General features: G+C 36.9%; 1 long non-coding RNA gene across 1 annotated transcript; it reads right to left on the bottom strand.

Annotated features, from left to right (window-relative positions):
* Positions 1–1,624: 1,624 nt before the first annotated feature.
* LOC130151829 (uncharacterized) lies at positions 1,625–17,312 on the bottom strand. The gene is made up of 3 exons (XR_008822737.1): positions 17,137–17,312; positions 3,570–3,612; positions 1,625–1,717 (listed from the first exon to the last, which is right to left on the bottom strand). It is a non-coding gene; the product is annotated as an uncharacterized LOC130151829 (long non-coding RNA).
* Positions 17,313–17,733: the final 421 nt, after the last annotated feature.

The raw sequence follows: 17,733 nt of genomic DNA, 5'->3' as shown, positions 1-17,733 counted from the left end.
TTTTTTTTTCAAAATTAGCAGAAGGAAACAATTCAATTTGATTTCATTTCAATGTTCATCTGTGCCTGTGCATTTTACATATGATAAATGTAAAAATACAAAAGTATATGCCTGTGTTAAGTCAGATTAAAGGTATAGAACAGCAAATCCTTAGGAGAGAGTATAGGAACACGCAAACAGTTCTGCTTCTTCAGACTACATTCTGAAATGCAAGAATTTATTGCTCAGCGACCACCAAATATTTAATAAGCATGGATGACTTTTCTTCTAGGACATAATCTCTGTTTTTGAACATAGGCAAACTTTCAGCTTCTACAGTATCTTATAATGGAGCATTTCAAGAATAGCTATGCACTTTATGCCACTTGCAAGCTTTATTTCATGCTCCCAACACTTTTTTCATTTGAAACAATGAAAAATTGCCTATCTGCCTCCTCAGCAGCTCTCATCATATCCAGCCATACATTTGTTTCCTAGGCTGAAAAAACCTTGAAAACTCTATTTATTGTTTCTTAAATAAAATCTGTTCTTTATCTTTTAATTTCAGTTCTTAAACACATTTGACAGTCCAATTTTTCATCCTGGTTTAGTCTGGGAAAAATGTTTGAAAATAAAAAAAAAAATAATTCTTTGGGGATGTGAAAATCATTTTCTGTCCAGCTCCAACTTTCAATTCCATTTTACTATCAAGAACAAAGCATAAAAAATCCACAAACATGTATAATACATCTGGAAACTGGTACTTCAACATGCAGAGACTTAGACAATGAAATAAATTTACTATCCCTAACTTCCTCAGGTATTTGTTGCCACACAACCTTCTTTATTTTATTTTCATTAAATGTATTTACCATTAATAATTATTACCATCTGTTCCAGTTGGTCTCCAGTTTGTAGTGCTATAAATTTGAAGTAGCTTTGCAGAAATCAGTATGATTTTTGCTTTAGATGATAAACTTGGCTATATTCTACTGTTTTCATTCATGCCTGCTGGAACTTTATAAACAGCAAAGTCTGTACAAAAGAATTGGTATAGCCTCAGAAGTCAAGTCACTATCATGAGTCACAGAGTTTCCAAAGGGCATTAACATTTATGGACACCCAAATTAAAAAAATGCAATTTTAGGAAATATTTAGCACATCTTCAGAAGATGCTGTCATTTTCAAATGGTTTATATGCACATGTTGAAGAAAACCGATAATAATTTTTGAAAATCAAATAGTCTTATGCATTGATTCTGCAAGCTTACCATTCTGGCCATACCAAAGACTTTAATGTTAGCAACCAATAGGATTCTAGATGAGTTATGTACCATCTGCATAAAAAGTAAAAGTTTTTATTGTTCTTTACTTTAGGATGAAGCAAAAAAAGTGAGATATCAAAGCCAATTGGTTGAAAGGGAATACCTACCAAAGGAAAATAAACTGGAAAAAGGGATCGTACATGCTTTCTCCTGATATCTTCAAACCAAGGATATGTGCTTCTCCAGAAGCTATGTTTCACTGATAGTAGCGCTTATATATATATATATATATATATTTATATCAATAACTATGTTAATGTAATGATCATTGCTTTATAAAACATTACACAGGAAGAGACATTGACCCCTTTTGCCTTACCTTTTTTTTGTTTTTGAGGGCTTATCCATGGGATAAGCTGTCATGGGTATCTTCACAGAGTACAATGGATGCGCCTCAAATAAGGAGCCACAGACTGAATGACAAAAGCAAGAAAATAACATTTGAATTAAATGCACAAGAAAACTGGGGAAGAAACAAAAACGTTCTGCATAGGAGTGGCACTGGATAAACCAAAGACATTATTCAGCTACTATTTTTTAGTTAAGCTTAATTCATCCACAGTTTATTTAAAAATATCTATTTTTTGTTGTTAATTTAGGACTACAATAGTTGCTGTCTAATGCATAAGATCTAAAATATCTAGTAATAAATTGCATTATGAGAGGTGTTAGTGATGGATGCAACTTTCCTGCCTTGCTAGATTTTAGTATTCAAGAGAAAGACCCACTCTGGAATTGTTAGTAAGACCGGCCAGCATACCAGAAAACAAACTGTGCCTGATATGTTTATATACTGGTTTCCCTCTACAAGATAAAGAATGTAATTTCCAGTAGTCCTACTAATCACCTGTCAAAAATTTTACTATTACTCTATAGCAAAAATTGAACCTATATTGCAGAAAAAAATAAAAAAAAAATAATAGGCAGTTTAATGCGGAGATTGCGATAGTGATTTTACTGAATGAACTGTCAAGGAAGCCAATTAACTTTTTCACTGTGAAGTTTCAGAGAGAGCAGAAGACGTAGCTTAGCAAAATACTGGGGGAAAGTGTGTATTGTTAGAATGAGTATGCAAGGAATGCTTTCATTCTGTCTAGCATTTCAAACACAATTGCAATGTTCCAGTTACCCTCAACCATAACACTTGCTCTTTCTCAGAAGGACTCATCCTTTCCATTTGAAAAGCCTGTAATTTGAAAGTCAGCTTTTATAACTTTCTTCCAGATCGCACATCCAGGTTGGGACCTATTTGCTCTTCATCAAAACTCTAGAATGCAGATTTTCTTTTCTCTTTTATACACTTAATTCTTGCTCAAGTTCTGAAGCGGTCATACCTCAGTTCCTGAAAGTTTCTTTCTGATATTGAGAAATTGTCCCGGTTTCAGATGTGATAGTTAATTTTCTTCCTAGTGGCTGGTACAGTGCTGCATTTTGGATTTAGAATGAGAATAATGTTGGTAACACGGATGTTTTAGTTGTTGCTAAGTAGTGCTTAGTCTAAGTCAAGGACTTTTCAGGTTTCCCATGCTCTGCCAGCGAGCAGATGCAAAAGAAGCCAGGAAGGAGCGTAGCCAGGACAGCTGACCTGAACTAGCCAAAGGGATACTCCGTATCACATAACGTCATGCTGAGTATATAAACTGTGGGGAGTTGGCTGGGCCCCGCTGATCGCTGCCTGGGGAGTGGCTCGGCATCAGTCAGCAGGTGGTGAGCAACTGTATTGTCCATCATTTGTTTCTCTTGGGTTTTATTCCTCTTTTTCATTATAACTGTTACTATTATTATTACTATTGTTGTTGTTGTTATTATATTTTACTGTATCTCAATTATTAAACTGTTCTTGTCTCAACCCTCAAGTTTTACCTTTTTTCCAATTCTCCTCCCCATCCCACCTGGGAGCAGGGAGTGAGTGAGCAGCTTAGTTGCTGGCTGGGGTTAAACCATGACACAACTGAATTAGTTTTGTATTTATTTTTAAGGATTTAATCCTGACTATGGAAGTATTACAAAATAAAGCACAGTGGTATGTGTTTGGTAGTTTTAAAAGCTAAGGAGAGAGACTGGTGTCGTGGGGTTGAAGTGGGGGAAAGTGGCAGATAGATCAGTTAAGAGAGAACAGGACTGCAAAATGCTATGACCACAAAGACAAAACCTTATGCTTGATTCAGTGTACAGGAGGCGTGCAAACAAACGGACTGACAAAATTATCTTTGCTCTAGTCTTGCTGGTTGACATAGGGAGGAAAAAAGTTCCTTCTAATGTTACCTTGTCTGAGGAACCATCTTTGATTCCCGCTGATTTTTCACATCTGCAAGACAACAAAAAATCCAGTTGAGTTCCTGATGTGCAAAGCAGCAGGGTTTGTGATCAGCTTTCCTTTCACTCCCATCTTTGCCTGTATCCACCTACCTCTGTCTTACACTGAGTTTGCAAGCCCCTTTTGTATTTTATGTGTGCTCCACCAGGAAAAAACAAAACAAAACAAGAGTCTAGTTCAGACAAGGTTCTTTGGTACTACAGTTCAGCATGTCATAGCACTGACAACCATTATCAAGTTAAAATCCCAATGACCTGTTGGAATGAGCCATGTACCCACCTCTCAAGACATAATGTACTGCATACGTTCAAATATCCATTTGATAAAATATGCAATATCACAATAAAACATGCCAATATGGATAACAATTAGAAATACTAGAGAACCTAAGAATTAAAGGTACTACTAGAAGCATGCCTTAGATTTAACTATTTTTTGGGGCGTTTTAGAATTCAGTGATACTCTATACATTTAGATTATATTTAATTTGATATTCACATGCATTAGTTTATCCATTAGTTCTTGTCTATATTAGCATATGCACACATATTTGTTTCAAAATCATAATATGCTGGGTGCTAGCATATGATCATAAATTTGCTTTTTCATATAAAATATGGCTAAACTGTTTGATAGTAGCCTGAAATAATTAAAAGGCCAAATGAAATGGATGCCTGCAACCTCACTGTAAGACAGAGGTAGGTGGATACAGGCGAAGATGAGAGTGAAAGGAAAGCTGATCACAAAAACTAGAAGCAGTAAAGGCAGGTTAATGTGTCACTGTCTCTTCTCACAGCATCTCACTGGGGACAGCAACACAGCTACACCTTTCCTGTTTCCTGTCATGTTCAGAGAACTCTACAAAAGACTGGTATGCAGGCTGGAGTCAAGGCTTCAAGGCAGTGAATTTCATTTTACAGATACATCTTTTCTCAGTTCTTTTACAACTAAAAAAAAAGTGGGTGAGAGTGACATAATTTGGTTTGATCAAGTAGTTAAATGCTTTAAAAGGCTTCTTGCACATTTGTAACTTACTTATCAAAAATCATTGGAGGGGTGAGATGAGGACATGGTGGAAAGGTAAGCTGAGAGACAGATTACCTAATTCAATTTCACATCAAAGTGATTTCCAAACAGCAGCAATGGTTTATAAAAGCCCTTGCACAGACTGTGCAGCTGCCTGTACTGTTTCTTTTCCCACTTTCTTCTATCTCCTCTCATAAGGCTCCTTTCAAGTTTGTGTCTACTTTCAACTGGTCAAGAAATATTAGAACATCATAGAATTTCATCAGGATAATGTGCTGCATTCCTCATCTGCAAAGTAACCTCACTTTTAAGTGCTGTATAATTATTATTATTGATAGTTTTGGCTCTAAATACTGCCTTATACTGATGACAAAAAAAATGAAAAAAAGAGAAATTATTTAACACAAGGAAAGAAGTTAAAATCTAAGTAGTTGTAGAGCACAGGTAGCGTGCAAAAGTGTGAAAGACAAGGATGTATTTGCCACCTTCAATATTTAGTTAGTTAGTTATATTCTGGCAATTACAGCCAGGGGGTGATTAGATCAACTTTGTTAAATAAATATATTTTTAAGTCAGAAACTTAGGCTGAGGAAAGAAGAAATAACTTGCATGTCAGGCTTTGAATTGCTCTCAATGATTAACATTTATAAGAGTTCATACTTTTGCCAGAGCTGTATCCATGGCTGCCATCCCAGACTGTATCACTGAAGCCTGAAACTTGTGTAATATCCCAGATTTTGCTGAACTCAGAGTGCTCAGCCCTCTGTGCTACTGATCATGAAAACATACACTGGAAGCAAAATGACTAGAAACACTCTAGATTGGGGTCCATATTCTGTGATTTGGGACAGTTTCTGTGTGCTCTGTGTATGTGACAAAACCTCACAATATTCTAAAATTATACTAGATACCCAAATAACTGACAATCTATTCTCAAAATTATGAAATCTGGACTTCGCCTTAGGGCAAAAGACACGCTATTCAGCCTAATGAAAATGAAAGCAGCATGTCATAATGTGGACAAGTAAAGCATCGTTCAAATTTCATAAAGCCACCACTCTCTAAGCAGTCCCTTTTAGCCCTGTATAGCACTAAAGAGAGCAGGCTATTTTCAAGGCCCCACTGGAATATTTTCTTCCACAGTACCTTCACAGAACACTCTGTAAATGCAGTAGATACGTTCTTTTGGAGTCTGCACCTATCCAAGTCATGGGTCATAACAGACTGTGAAAACCAGAACACTCCTGATAGAGATACTTTCATGCAAACGAACTTTGGGCTATTTACCAGCATTCTAGCAGCATGGCCATTACAGCCACAGATCAGAGGAGCAAGAGTTTGTAGGGAAACACAGCTGGCACAGGTGACCACAACTGATCAAAGGGATATTCTACAACAAGTGATGTCACACTCAGCAATAAAAATCTCAGGGAAAGGAGGAAAAAGGGTGTTTCTCATGGTTATGACATTTGTATTCCCAAGTAAATGCTACAGGTCAAAAGACCCTGCTTTCCAGGATGGGGCTGGACACCTGCCAAAAGGAAGCAGTGAACAAATTCCTCTTTTTGTTTTGCTTGCCCACACACATTTTGCTTTTTCTATCAAAACATCACTATCTTCATCTATGACTCTTCTTGTCTTCCTTCTATTTTCATCCTATCTCCTGTAGAGAGGAGTGAGCAAGGGGTGGGGGTTTGGCTGGTAGCTGTGATCAACCCACCACAAAAGCTTAAAGATTATCCATACTAATCATGCTCACTGTGCTTTTGCTACATCTGTATTTTTTCTGTATATATATATATATATATATATATAAATTGACATGCTCTTCCAAAAGCTAGCAGTTCTCAGTAGCATGGCTATCAAACTTAATAGCTCAGTAGTTGCCTATTTTTTACCCTGTGCATGTGACAATGGAATCTGGTATATGCAAACACAGTTTCTGATGGTTTTTTTTTTAATTGGCTCAGCAGTTCTAAAGTAACTATATAAAAAATGCAGCAATCATAATATTTTGCTAAAGTTATACTTCATCCTATGGGTTTTGATAATGACAATGAGAACTGTAAAAATTTTATCTTTGTTTTAGACTGAAGCAATTTAACTATGTTAAAATGGAGCGCTGTTATATACAGACTTTTTAGGGAATTATTTGTTCCTTTAGAATTAATTTTACACCACACTTTTTCCCCTACGCCAGCTTTCTGTCTGTTTGCATGGGAAATGAAAAAGATAGCTGTACTGCTCTAAGACATAAGTCTGCCTTCAATCCCGGTGCTATACATAAGCATGTCATATGTCTAAGAGAAATATAACTTGCTATCATATTGCTATAAAAAATAAAATCTTCTCCAACTTTTTGCACAGCATTTTTATGCTGTGTGAGAGAGTGCCATCAGGTTATAGCTTTGGCAGGCCTAAACAGTCCTGCCACACTGGCTGACGGCCACTGCATGAAATTCAGAAGCCTTCTGGCTAATGAGAGGAGAGTTCAATTGCTCATGTATAACCATGCTGGTCTTGATCAGAATTCTAAATGTATATACATTTATTATCTATTTATCTTATATCTACTGAATGACTTCAGCAGTACAGAAGACCTAAAACTGAAACATGAATCTGTGTAAAGTTAGTAGAGAGTTTTATGTTTGTTCTTAGATTTTTTGTATCCTTTTCATTCTTTGAGTAACTTTTTTTTTTCTCATTTTTCCCAGCTTTTGCTTCTTCCACTTCATATTTTTGCAAGTATTCTAAAATAAAGAAGGAGATATGCTCCTAGAGGTGATTTATAGACAGTTAAAATAATGAAGAAATTCTCAGTTATTTTAATATCTATCTGTATTCCCCCAAAATAATTATACCTATGCAGCTTTTACATATTTTCCCCTAATAAGCTTTAAAATACCTTTACTTTAAGTTGATAAATCCATTATTTTATAAGACTTGCTAGAGTAAAACCACATACACTTCATTTGTAAGCATATCCCAAACAAAATCCATTTTAGAAATAAATAGCTTGGAGATGAGTTTACAATCTCTCTCATCAGAAACCATGTCATCTACAATGAGTAAATCTCAAAAAGAACAAGGTGGAAGCTCCTGAATATCTAATTTTTATTTTTTTATGTATGTGGTTTTATTTGAATAGTAACGCCAAGTGAACAGAATTTGGGCACCCTGAGATGCCAAGGCTTCATGAAAATCCCATGCAGATAGTATTACAAATCTTTAAGAGTCAACATGTAGTCATCAAACTGAAGTGCACAGGACTGCCTTCTGGAGATCCCCAAAGCCCTCCACCTGCGACTGGCGGGGAATCCCAACTAGCTTCCTAGGTACTTAAAAACAGGCACAAATAAAGTTCCTAAATTAGGTAGGTTAGATCCCACCAACAAATAATATCTTCACACATGTTAATTTTCTTGATTGTTCACACAGCACAAATACCCAATGGCAAACAGAAATCTGAGAAGTGTTTGTTGAAAACATTCAAACAGTACTTGACAACAAAGAGTACCTGTCTGGCTCATCACAGGTTGATCTGCCACAGGAAAGCTAACCTTGGAACAAATATTAAGAATGAGCCATTTGATCAAGTGTAGCTTGGAGGTGGATTTCATTTCAGGTAACTGCCTGTGACCATAATCATCTGTGCCTTATTTACCTCTAACCTTCTTTGGTCTGCAGACAATAAACAACCTAGAAAAGAGCCATTGACTCATTTATCCAGGGTGATTCATGTTTTAAGCACACCTGTATGTTGGGTCTAGTTTTGCTGAATCTATTCAGTCATTCAAATTCACCTTTGTCTCTCAGACAAAAATACATATAACATGGGCTCCTGAAATATGTTGCTTCACTGTCCTCTACATTTCCCCTTAAACTTTTCTTTTTGCCCTTCCTACTTATTGGCTCTTTCCCTCTTGTCCTCTAATATTCCTTACAGGACTCGATACTTAGATTAATTTTTTGCTTCGTTATTTGCCTGTGGACACTTCCCTTCCTTATCTTCTTTCCCATTTCTCAGTAACCTAGCTCCATTTTTTTCTTTTTAAACTTTCCTTTTGTTTTGCCACAACAGAGATGCCTGACCAGCTCCCTTCACTTCGGATTCCCTCTTCACCTTTTCACTAACCTTCCTCTTCCTTCTGCCTCTGCTTGCACCCTATCCTGCTCAACTAAACATTTTGGGGAGGTTGGGGGTTTTGGGGGTTTTGGTTGGTTGGTTGGTTAATTTGGGAGGGTGGTGGTGGTGGTGGTGGTGTGCTTGATGTTCTTTTTTCATTTGAGAAGAAATGAGGTATCTGCCTGTGATGTTTGGTCAATGAAGAAATTCTTCTTTTTCCTGTCCATTTCTCAATGGATTATTAAAAATAAAACCTTGTGTGTTGGGAAATGGAACAAACCTGGAAATAATTTGCACAATATATTAGCAGACTTTTTATTATCACACTGTCTCTGCTTACTAGGAGGAACATAACTGTTTATCTGGTGGGACCTATGTTGGGTCTTTCACACCATGGAACTTTTCAGAAATATGATAGGATATGTAGCCAGGTGGAAGAAAACCCTAACATGGGATGTCCTGCTGAATGTATGTTATAGGAATTAGACTGAACTGAGCAGTTCCTTGGTGTGACTGGAAGAGTATGGGCAATGATTAAGACTGGTTGCCAAATGGGTCCCAGTCGCACAATTAAACAGATGAGTTGCTGGAATTCCCTTATGTCATTCTTGCTGCTCCAGTCCATGGTATGAACAACTGGATGTCCTGGCAGTAATTTCATTTCCTGCTCAGCTTAGCTTCCAAACTGAAAAAAATATATCTGAATTTTGGACTGAGACTGAGAAACCAAAATGCAATGCAATGCACTCAGGTGGATTCTTTGCCACCTCCCTTATCTACAGATAGAGAAGGCCAATTGGAAACTACAAGCTATCAATCTTCATTGCATCAGGGTGCATTTGAGCCAAATATTCATTTTTCTGCCCATCCGTTCCACTACTGAGGTTCAGGCAAAGTACAGTACTATGACGAACTGACTATAACAGCTGTGAAGCACAAAATCTTCTAAATAAACAAAGTATATATAAATACATGGCATATGCTGCCTTCTGTGCGGACTTCAGCTGGATACAGAAGGAAAAAATCAACTTGGCCCTAAAACTATTCTCCTTGTTTAAAATCAATTAATTCTAGATTTTCAATCAATCAGATTTTAATAGTCACAACAGGGACCAGAGCTTGGTAGGTAATGAAAGTTACTTGATGTATTCTGGGAAAGCTGCTGTTGAAAACTTGCTGTTATGAAGGGCAAGGCCAGAAATTTAAAACCAAAGAAAAACTCCACCTGAAGAACCAAACAAAAAAGAAAGAGGTAGAAATAACATAGTTATTCTTTCCATTTGACAAACTAGTCCTTCAGAGAAGAAAAAAAATCAAGGAGGTGGTCTCATTCTATGTGTCAAGAAAAAGAAGGTTTGACTATTACCAGAGAAAAGAAATCGGGATAATTCTTATTCAGACTGTAAGTTTGATTGGCTGTTTCCACTATAGGCTGTCACACCTGAGGTCCTGGAATGGAAGAGAAGGTATTGCTGAAAACACACAGACAACAAGGCAAAATAAAAAAGCTGGTGCTGAGCCATTTCCTTAAAGAAAAGATGATAGCCACGTGTCATGACTGATTAACCAGAGGGTTGTCTAATCATTGTCACAGTTACTCAGATAATCATTAAGCTTGATGCTCACATCAAACTGTGTTGGGGTGAGTGCTTGGAATTCCTTCACTAGACCATAAAAGGATTTAAGGTACCTTGTAAGTTAAAGTTTTGCTACCCTTCTTATCCCACAGAGTTTAGATGTATGTTGTGTGCCTTTCAGGAGGTTGTGACCTGTCATACAGTTGCCAAAGAGCTTTGTCTGAACAAAAACACTGTCTATGTAGCAGTAAGGACAAATACCAGAGAGAAAACAAAAGCAAACAAGCTGCCCACATACCTATCGTAGCCCAAAATGATCATCATTTTGTCATGGCCTTGAGAAGCCTTTCACAGTTCAGAGCTCCAACTTAATTTTTCTCCTTTGCTCTTCTCCCCACAGGAGTGTATCTCTTAAATCCACACAGAGGGGTAGTTTCCTTCCACTTTGTTCTTTGACTTTGGCTTTCTTTCACCAAAACATTTTATGGTCAGGCTGGAGAAGCTGGGACAATAATCAGAATTTTTAATGTGAGCATTTGCCCTTTATCATTCCTTTATGTTTGCTGGTGGGTGCCTATTTTGTACTTATTTTTTAGAAAAAGATCCACTCTTGATAGGAAACATTTTCAGCATATGTAGTAAGGTACTTTAATGGGTAGTTGCATTTCTGAAAAGACAGCATCTTTAGTTCTAATCTGAAACCTTGTAATTTTGTGAGCCACCTCTGGTCCTTGTTATCTCCATGTTATACTTGAATGCCCTCCACAACCACATTTCTGCTGCTTGTATAGTTATTTAGAAATGCCTGAGGGCAAGTTATGCTGTATCATCGCCTTTAGTAATTTAACTGAGACAAAATTTTAAATTCTTTTTCTAGGAGACACATATTTTAATTCAATGGTCATTCTCGTAACTTCTCTTGGAAGCCTCTACCTTTTAAAATTTTATCCAAACAGGTTCTATGTGTTCTGAAGCCTGCATGTTAGAAAGATATTACCTTTATTCAGACACAAGTGGGGTTATTGGATAATGGGATACATGTTTTTCAGTATACCTCTGCAAAACTGTATGGGAAATGAAGCAGATTAAACGTTTTACTCTAAATACCAGAGTCACTATGGAAGGGAAGAACATGGGTGGATTCTTCAGAAGCTTCTTGGAAACTGTGTACAAAAAGCAACTAAGCCAAACATGCTTATGTGGGAAAGATCCAAGAAGTTATAGCATGATTTTAAGAGAGCCATTAATCTGAAACAGCAAAACAATGTATTTGTATAATTTTCTATATATGGAGACATTTCCGACTGACAGTTCCTGGTTAACTCCATGCATTGGTATTCACATTGCACAAAAAACAGTGCCCACATATGGAGATAACCAGAAACAGTTACAGAAACAACCCTAGCTTAGATGTGGGGCTGCGACCAAAGCTTTCACACTGCACTTGGTAGTGCTAATCAGGAAGATTCAACTTTTCCAGCAGCTTTCTCCACCGTGGAGAATGACACTTATCTTATTTTGCATCAACTATATTTTGAAAATCTTGAGGAGCTCACACATCTCTAAAAAAAAAAAAATTAAAAATAAAAAACCAAACAAAGGCAAAGAAGAAACATATGGAAAGATTCTAATGCAGTATAAGTATCAGACCATGGGAGTCCTTAAAGAAAATAAGTTTATGCCTACCATGACTGAGTTGTTAGGAAAGATTTTAATGGCTTACAACTTCAAGGGGTTTAGCATAACAAATCAGAAAGATGGAACTTATTTACTGATTGAATTCTGTGGGAAAAAACTGCAGAAATGTTATCCTTGGATGTGAAAGGTTAGCGTTTGTACAAAGTACCCAGAAAACCCGGAGGGAATTCCAGCACAGGGAATACAAGCCATCTTATTTATGGTTTGGACTGAAAGAAACTTTGGAAAAGCACCCAGTAAATGTTCAGCATTCTTGCCTGTGCTCCTAAACAGCAAAACCAACCAAAGTCCTCAACATTAGTGACATTAAATAAATTCATAGTAACACCTGTTGTCTTTCATCTAACCACACTTCCCAGCAAGACATTATACTCAAAGCCACAATTTTCCTAGTCTCAAAGTCTCATCTCATTACAATTTTTTCATATGCATTGGATTTTGAACAAGCCCAGTTCATGAATAGGGAGCGTGAGATACTGAATAAGACACTGAACTGAATTTGGGAATAATTCAGACTGTGGCTCATTGCTATATGCCCAGTGGGGCTCAGACCAGTATCTGAGCATCTACGTGTTTAGATCATCAGATGGTAGCTTAACATTTCTTGACTCCCAAGACATTATTCACTGATTTGCACTGAAGCCTATAGTTGGGCTTCAGAAATATTTTGATTGCCTGGTGCAGAGCATGATCAGGTCCGAGGTGCTGTCAAGGTTAGTCTTCCAATGATAGAAAAGTAATGATGTGAGTCAGTTACATTCCTAGGATTTTTTTCTCCACGGTGTTTTACTGAAGTTATCTATGCACAGGTTAACCTTTCTTGAGATAGCTTAGGCTAAACAAGAGTGATCACACATCAAAACAATGTTCAAGCCACACAAAATCATGTGTGTTTCAAGTGTAATGTACCACTTCAAGCAAAAGGTTCCTACGTGTGTCCAGATGTCAGATAACAGGCAACACAAACAACGCCTCAAAGTAACATAGCACTGAAAACAAGCCCCAGATGTTGGGTAAAATTCATTCTATGCAACTTTGCATAGAATATTACTGTATAATAATAAGAACTTCCCCTGGAAGTGGCAGATTTTTTTTTCTATTGAATATAAAAGGAGTTTAAAGTGACTAGTTTAGACTTAGACAATTAATTTTAAGTGTCTAAACTAATGAAGGTAATTCTCATCCCCACATCATAGTCTTCAAAGAAAAATGGTCATAGATTGTGTTGCTATACATAGTTAGAATGATACCAGCAGAACACAAAAACTTAATTCCAAAAGGTGATTTTAGGAATTGGATCAAAACCCAAATTTTACATATCTACAGAGTTGCTAATATCAAAACCTTCTCATCACTATGGAAACAAATCCAGTGGGAAATGACTGCATAATTCTTTCACGTACCAGTGATTTCTAACAACATAACTTTAACAAGTCCTCAGCAAAAACACTCTGCAATATTTTTAATCTGATGTCACATTCAGAACGTCTGGTCAGTTTGTTCAAGGAAATATCTGTCTGCATACAAATAAATATGCTAAATATAGCATAGATTAACTTCATATAGATGTGACTAAGGATAAACTATAAAGATACAAACGCAGAGAAAGAACTAAACAAGCTTACTAATATACCAATATAGTTGTTTAGAAAAAAAGTGCTATCGTACTCTCCCTAAAACAAAAGACACAAACCCAGTCTCATATATGGCTAAAAAAGGTGCATGAAAACATATGACCTATAGTAACCTGGAAAAGTAGCTGTGAATAAGTCCAGCCAAGAAGTGCTGTAATACAATTTGCCACTACAACACAAATCATAGGAAAACCAGAACTAAAGCAGCTCTGTGTAAATTTTAGTGGTTGTGGCTATGTGACTGTGATAATCTGATTCTCATTTCTCATGAATTTCTTTACTGTAAACAAGGATCTAAGCAATTTACAAAACGTGCACACAGAAGCACAAGCCATCTGCTCACTAATAGACTTACTTCAGCACCTTATCTGGTAACTTTCTATTACCCATTTTCTAGTTAACTCCAGACTGTATGTGAAATAATCTAATAATGTTTGACTATGTCTTCTCTTCAAGGTATATCTAATCTCGTATTTACCTATACTGACACTTGTTGCTACATCCAAAAGACACACAATTCCTGAAAATTATCAAATCCCAGTAGCAAATCCGGTTGCCTATTTTACCATCTTCTGCATTGCAATGGTCCTCCTAGTTATTTCACTTGTTGATCCTTTTAAACATTATGTCATTATGTCTTCTTTAAAAGTTGACTGAATTATGGCAAATGTAACACCACTATAAGACCATTGAACAATATTCCCATTCTGAGTTTCTGAGAGGTCACTTTCACTCTCCACCTAACAGAAGATAGATTCAGCATAAACTTTAGTTTTCTTTCATGGATCTGTGCTGGAAATATTGATATAAAAAATCAGTGTGATGATACTGAAATACACAGTTCAGATGGCTCATGCTTTTTCCTTTTGTTTCATATTTGTGAATAATGATATGGCCAATGTTAAATTTACAGCAGGAACTTTTCTAATGCCTACGCTGTACTCAGTCAGCCAGATTTTGGTATATAATATTGGATAATATTCTTGCTGACCTGAAAGGAAGCAGATATTCCTCCCTTGCAGTTCATGTTTATTAACTTATTGTTACCATAAGATATGGAGGGAGGAGGGTTAGAAAATTATGGATATTCAAAGAATGAGGTCCTAGTAAACTGATCTCTCACTATCGATTCTATAATTAAAATTTTCACATCAATACTTTCCTTAAAATAGCACAGAATTCAGCTAGCAACAACAGTATAGCCACAATCAGCATTTCCCTGCCTGTCAATAAACTTAATCCCTCACCATTTAACTGGCAGTATGGGAGATACTTATTTCTTGTTATGCTTCCAGCAGAAGAGTGTTACTCTGTAAAGAATTATTCATATATTTTTCTGGCTGAGTATTGGATTATTTTTAAATATATAACAAAGTTGTGATAAATCAGTAATTTAATGTTGAAGTTAGTAAATAAGAAAAACTCAAACTTTCCCCAATAAATTAATGAGAGAGAGAAGGAAATAACAATACTAACAAAGATGAAAACTTGGAACAGAGAAAGCTTGTGTAGTGATGAGAAAAGCAAAAATAAAATAAAATAAAATAAAATAAAATAAAAATAAAAAAGACCAACTGAATAAATTAACCACAACACATGGTTTGATGCCAAAGATTCACCATGTATTTTCAGAGCGAATTCAGATGAAGCTTCTGCTGTCAGGGGATAAACCACTTTTTTTTCAGCAGAAGACTAAACAACATAATATGTTACTACAAATCCACAGCATTAATCACAAAAGAAAGATATCAAATATACAGAAGTTATAAAAACTTAATAAAAACAGGTAAAGAAAAAGCAATTTGGACAGTTTTCCAAAAGAAAATAGAAATGTAAGAAAACATTGTCTTATATCAAAAATGCACCTGGTAATTCATTTAGAAAAATATTGCGGAACAGTCTATTCTTAACTATATTCGGAAGTAGCTGCTGAGCATCTGTACCAATGACGTCCATTTCAATACGTACTTTCCTTGGGGACAGCAGAGCACAGAAAAACAATGCTGTGAGAGCTACAATATCTTCCCATTGCAATGCTAAGGTTTGATTGTTTGCTTGTTTTTAATAAAACTGCAGTAATTTCTTCCATTTTCTATGGGATCTCAGACTCTTGGCAGCAGATACAATATTAGCTCATAAGTAATCTGTCTTGTCTAGGTTTTGAGGAAGAATTTCTTAGAAGCATAACATAAAAAACCAGATTCCTTTTAAGAAAGGTCTATTTAGAAGCTGGTATTTGATTGAATGTAATTAATTTCATTTATTTGCATAGAGTTATGCGTACCTTCACTGTATAAGACTTTGGAGTGTTTATTCACAGATGAAACATGTCAATATTCACCTGAAGCTACTTTGACAAGTCTGCCACTATCATTTTAATCACCTGATGCCATGTTCTCTAAAATGAAGCTACCTGGCCAGGCCCTTTGGATCTGGCTTTGAAAATCGATGGAGAAATAGATGGAACAGGAAGGTACTCAGAGAATTTTCACTCTCCATACTTACCAGAAAGCATCTTAAGAAGAAACTAGTGTATAAAACAACCCATCTTCTAATTAAAGTTAAAGTGCATTCATAATATATGCTTAGAAGTATAAAAAGTCTGTTGGGTTTTACAAAATAACTATACAGTCCTGACAGACCTCCTTACAAAAGGAGAAGACAAACTTACGTAAATTCTAATTAAAGTCTTGTCGGCATTAGAACTGAGTTATCCTGTTCATCAGAAAATGATTGGCCTCAAACAGGCAACACAATTTCTTGCACATAGTCTGTGAAAAAGGATGGCAGATACTGGTTTGCAAGTGCACTTACATGACATGCAAAGTTGCTAGACTAGAAAAATCTAACAGTCTTCCGGCAATAACTTTTGCTCTCCATTAGCAAGCAATGAGCTCCTAGAATGCGAGTTTCTATCACACATTGCCTTTTATTTTCAGAATTGAGAAATGCATCAAATGAAAAAAAAAAAGTAATTTATTTCTTTAAAAAAGAAATTAGTTAATTTAGTGTTCATGAGAGATGTCGGTGGTGGGTTGAAGTTGGCTGCCTGCCTGGCCACTGCCCAGCCACTCTCTCACTCCCTTTCCTCAACAGGACTGGTGGGAAAATAAGGTGGAAAAGCTTGTGGGTTGAGATAAAGTTGAGAAGATGACTTACCTTTAACCATCATGGGCAAAACAGACTCAACTTGAAGAAAAATTAGTTTAATTTCTTGGCAATTAAAATAGATTTAGGTAGTGGGAGAAAAAAAAAAAAAAAAAGGAAAAGAAAAACGAAAAAATACTGTCTCTCCATCTACCCCTTCTTCCCCAGCTCAGCTTCACTCCTTCATTCCCAACTCCTCTGCCTCCTCCCCAGTCTCAATGGTACAACGTAGGTCTTTCCATGGGCTGCAGTCTTTTAGGATAAACCCGCTCCACCATAGCCTGTGGTTCCTTTGGGAAATATCTACCTGCCCCAGTGTAGGGTCTTCCATGGGCTGCAATGTGGATGTCTGTTCCACCGTGGTCGTCCACAGGTGCTGGGAAATACCTGCTCCACTGTGGTGTCTCCCACCGGCTGCAGGGGAATCTCTGCTCCAGTGCCTGGAGCACCTCCTGCCCCTCCTTCTGCTCTCACCTCGGTGCTCACAGGGCTCTTTCTCTCATGTTTTTTTCTCACATCCTGCAAGGCAGGATTTTGACCTTTTATAAACAGGTTTACCCGGAGGCCCCACCACCTCACAAGGCCGTGGGGCCTGGCTGTGGTGGCTGGAGCCTGCAGGAACTGGCTGTGCCCGGCCCAGGGCAGCCCCGGTCACTCCTCACAGGGGCCCTGCACTTGGCCAGTGTTACTGAACAGAGAAAACTGTGACTAGTCCGCACAGTGCGTGTGCTGCCGGAGGTTGCAGTGGAAACATTTCACTCTTAACCATCGTTGTTCTTCAAGTTGATCCCAATGCTCACAAAATTTGAGAGACAATATTTTCCACCAACATTTACTTAGCTTTTAGCCTTTCAATTGATAAGACCAACAGGGATGTCAAATATTAACTGTGGCTATTTCAGCA

Source organism: Falco biarmicus, chromosome 6, assembly GCF_023638135.1.
Source record: "Falco biarmicus isolate bFalBia1 chromosome 6, bFalBia1.pri, whole genome shotgun sequence".
NCBI lineage: Eukaryota > Metazoa > Chordata > Aves > Falconiformes > Falconidae > Falco > Falco biarmicus.
This window is presented reverse-complemented; position numbering and strand designations above follow the sequence as displayed.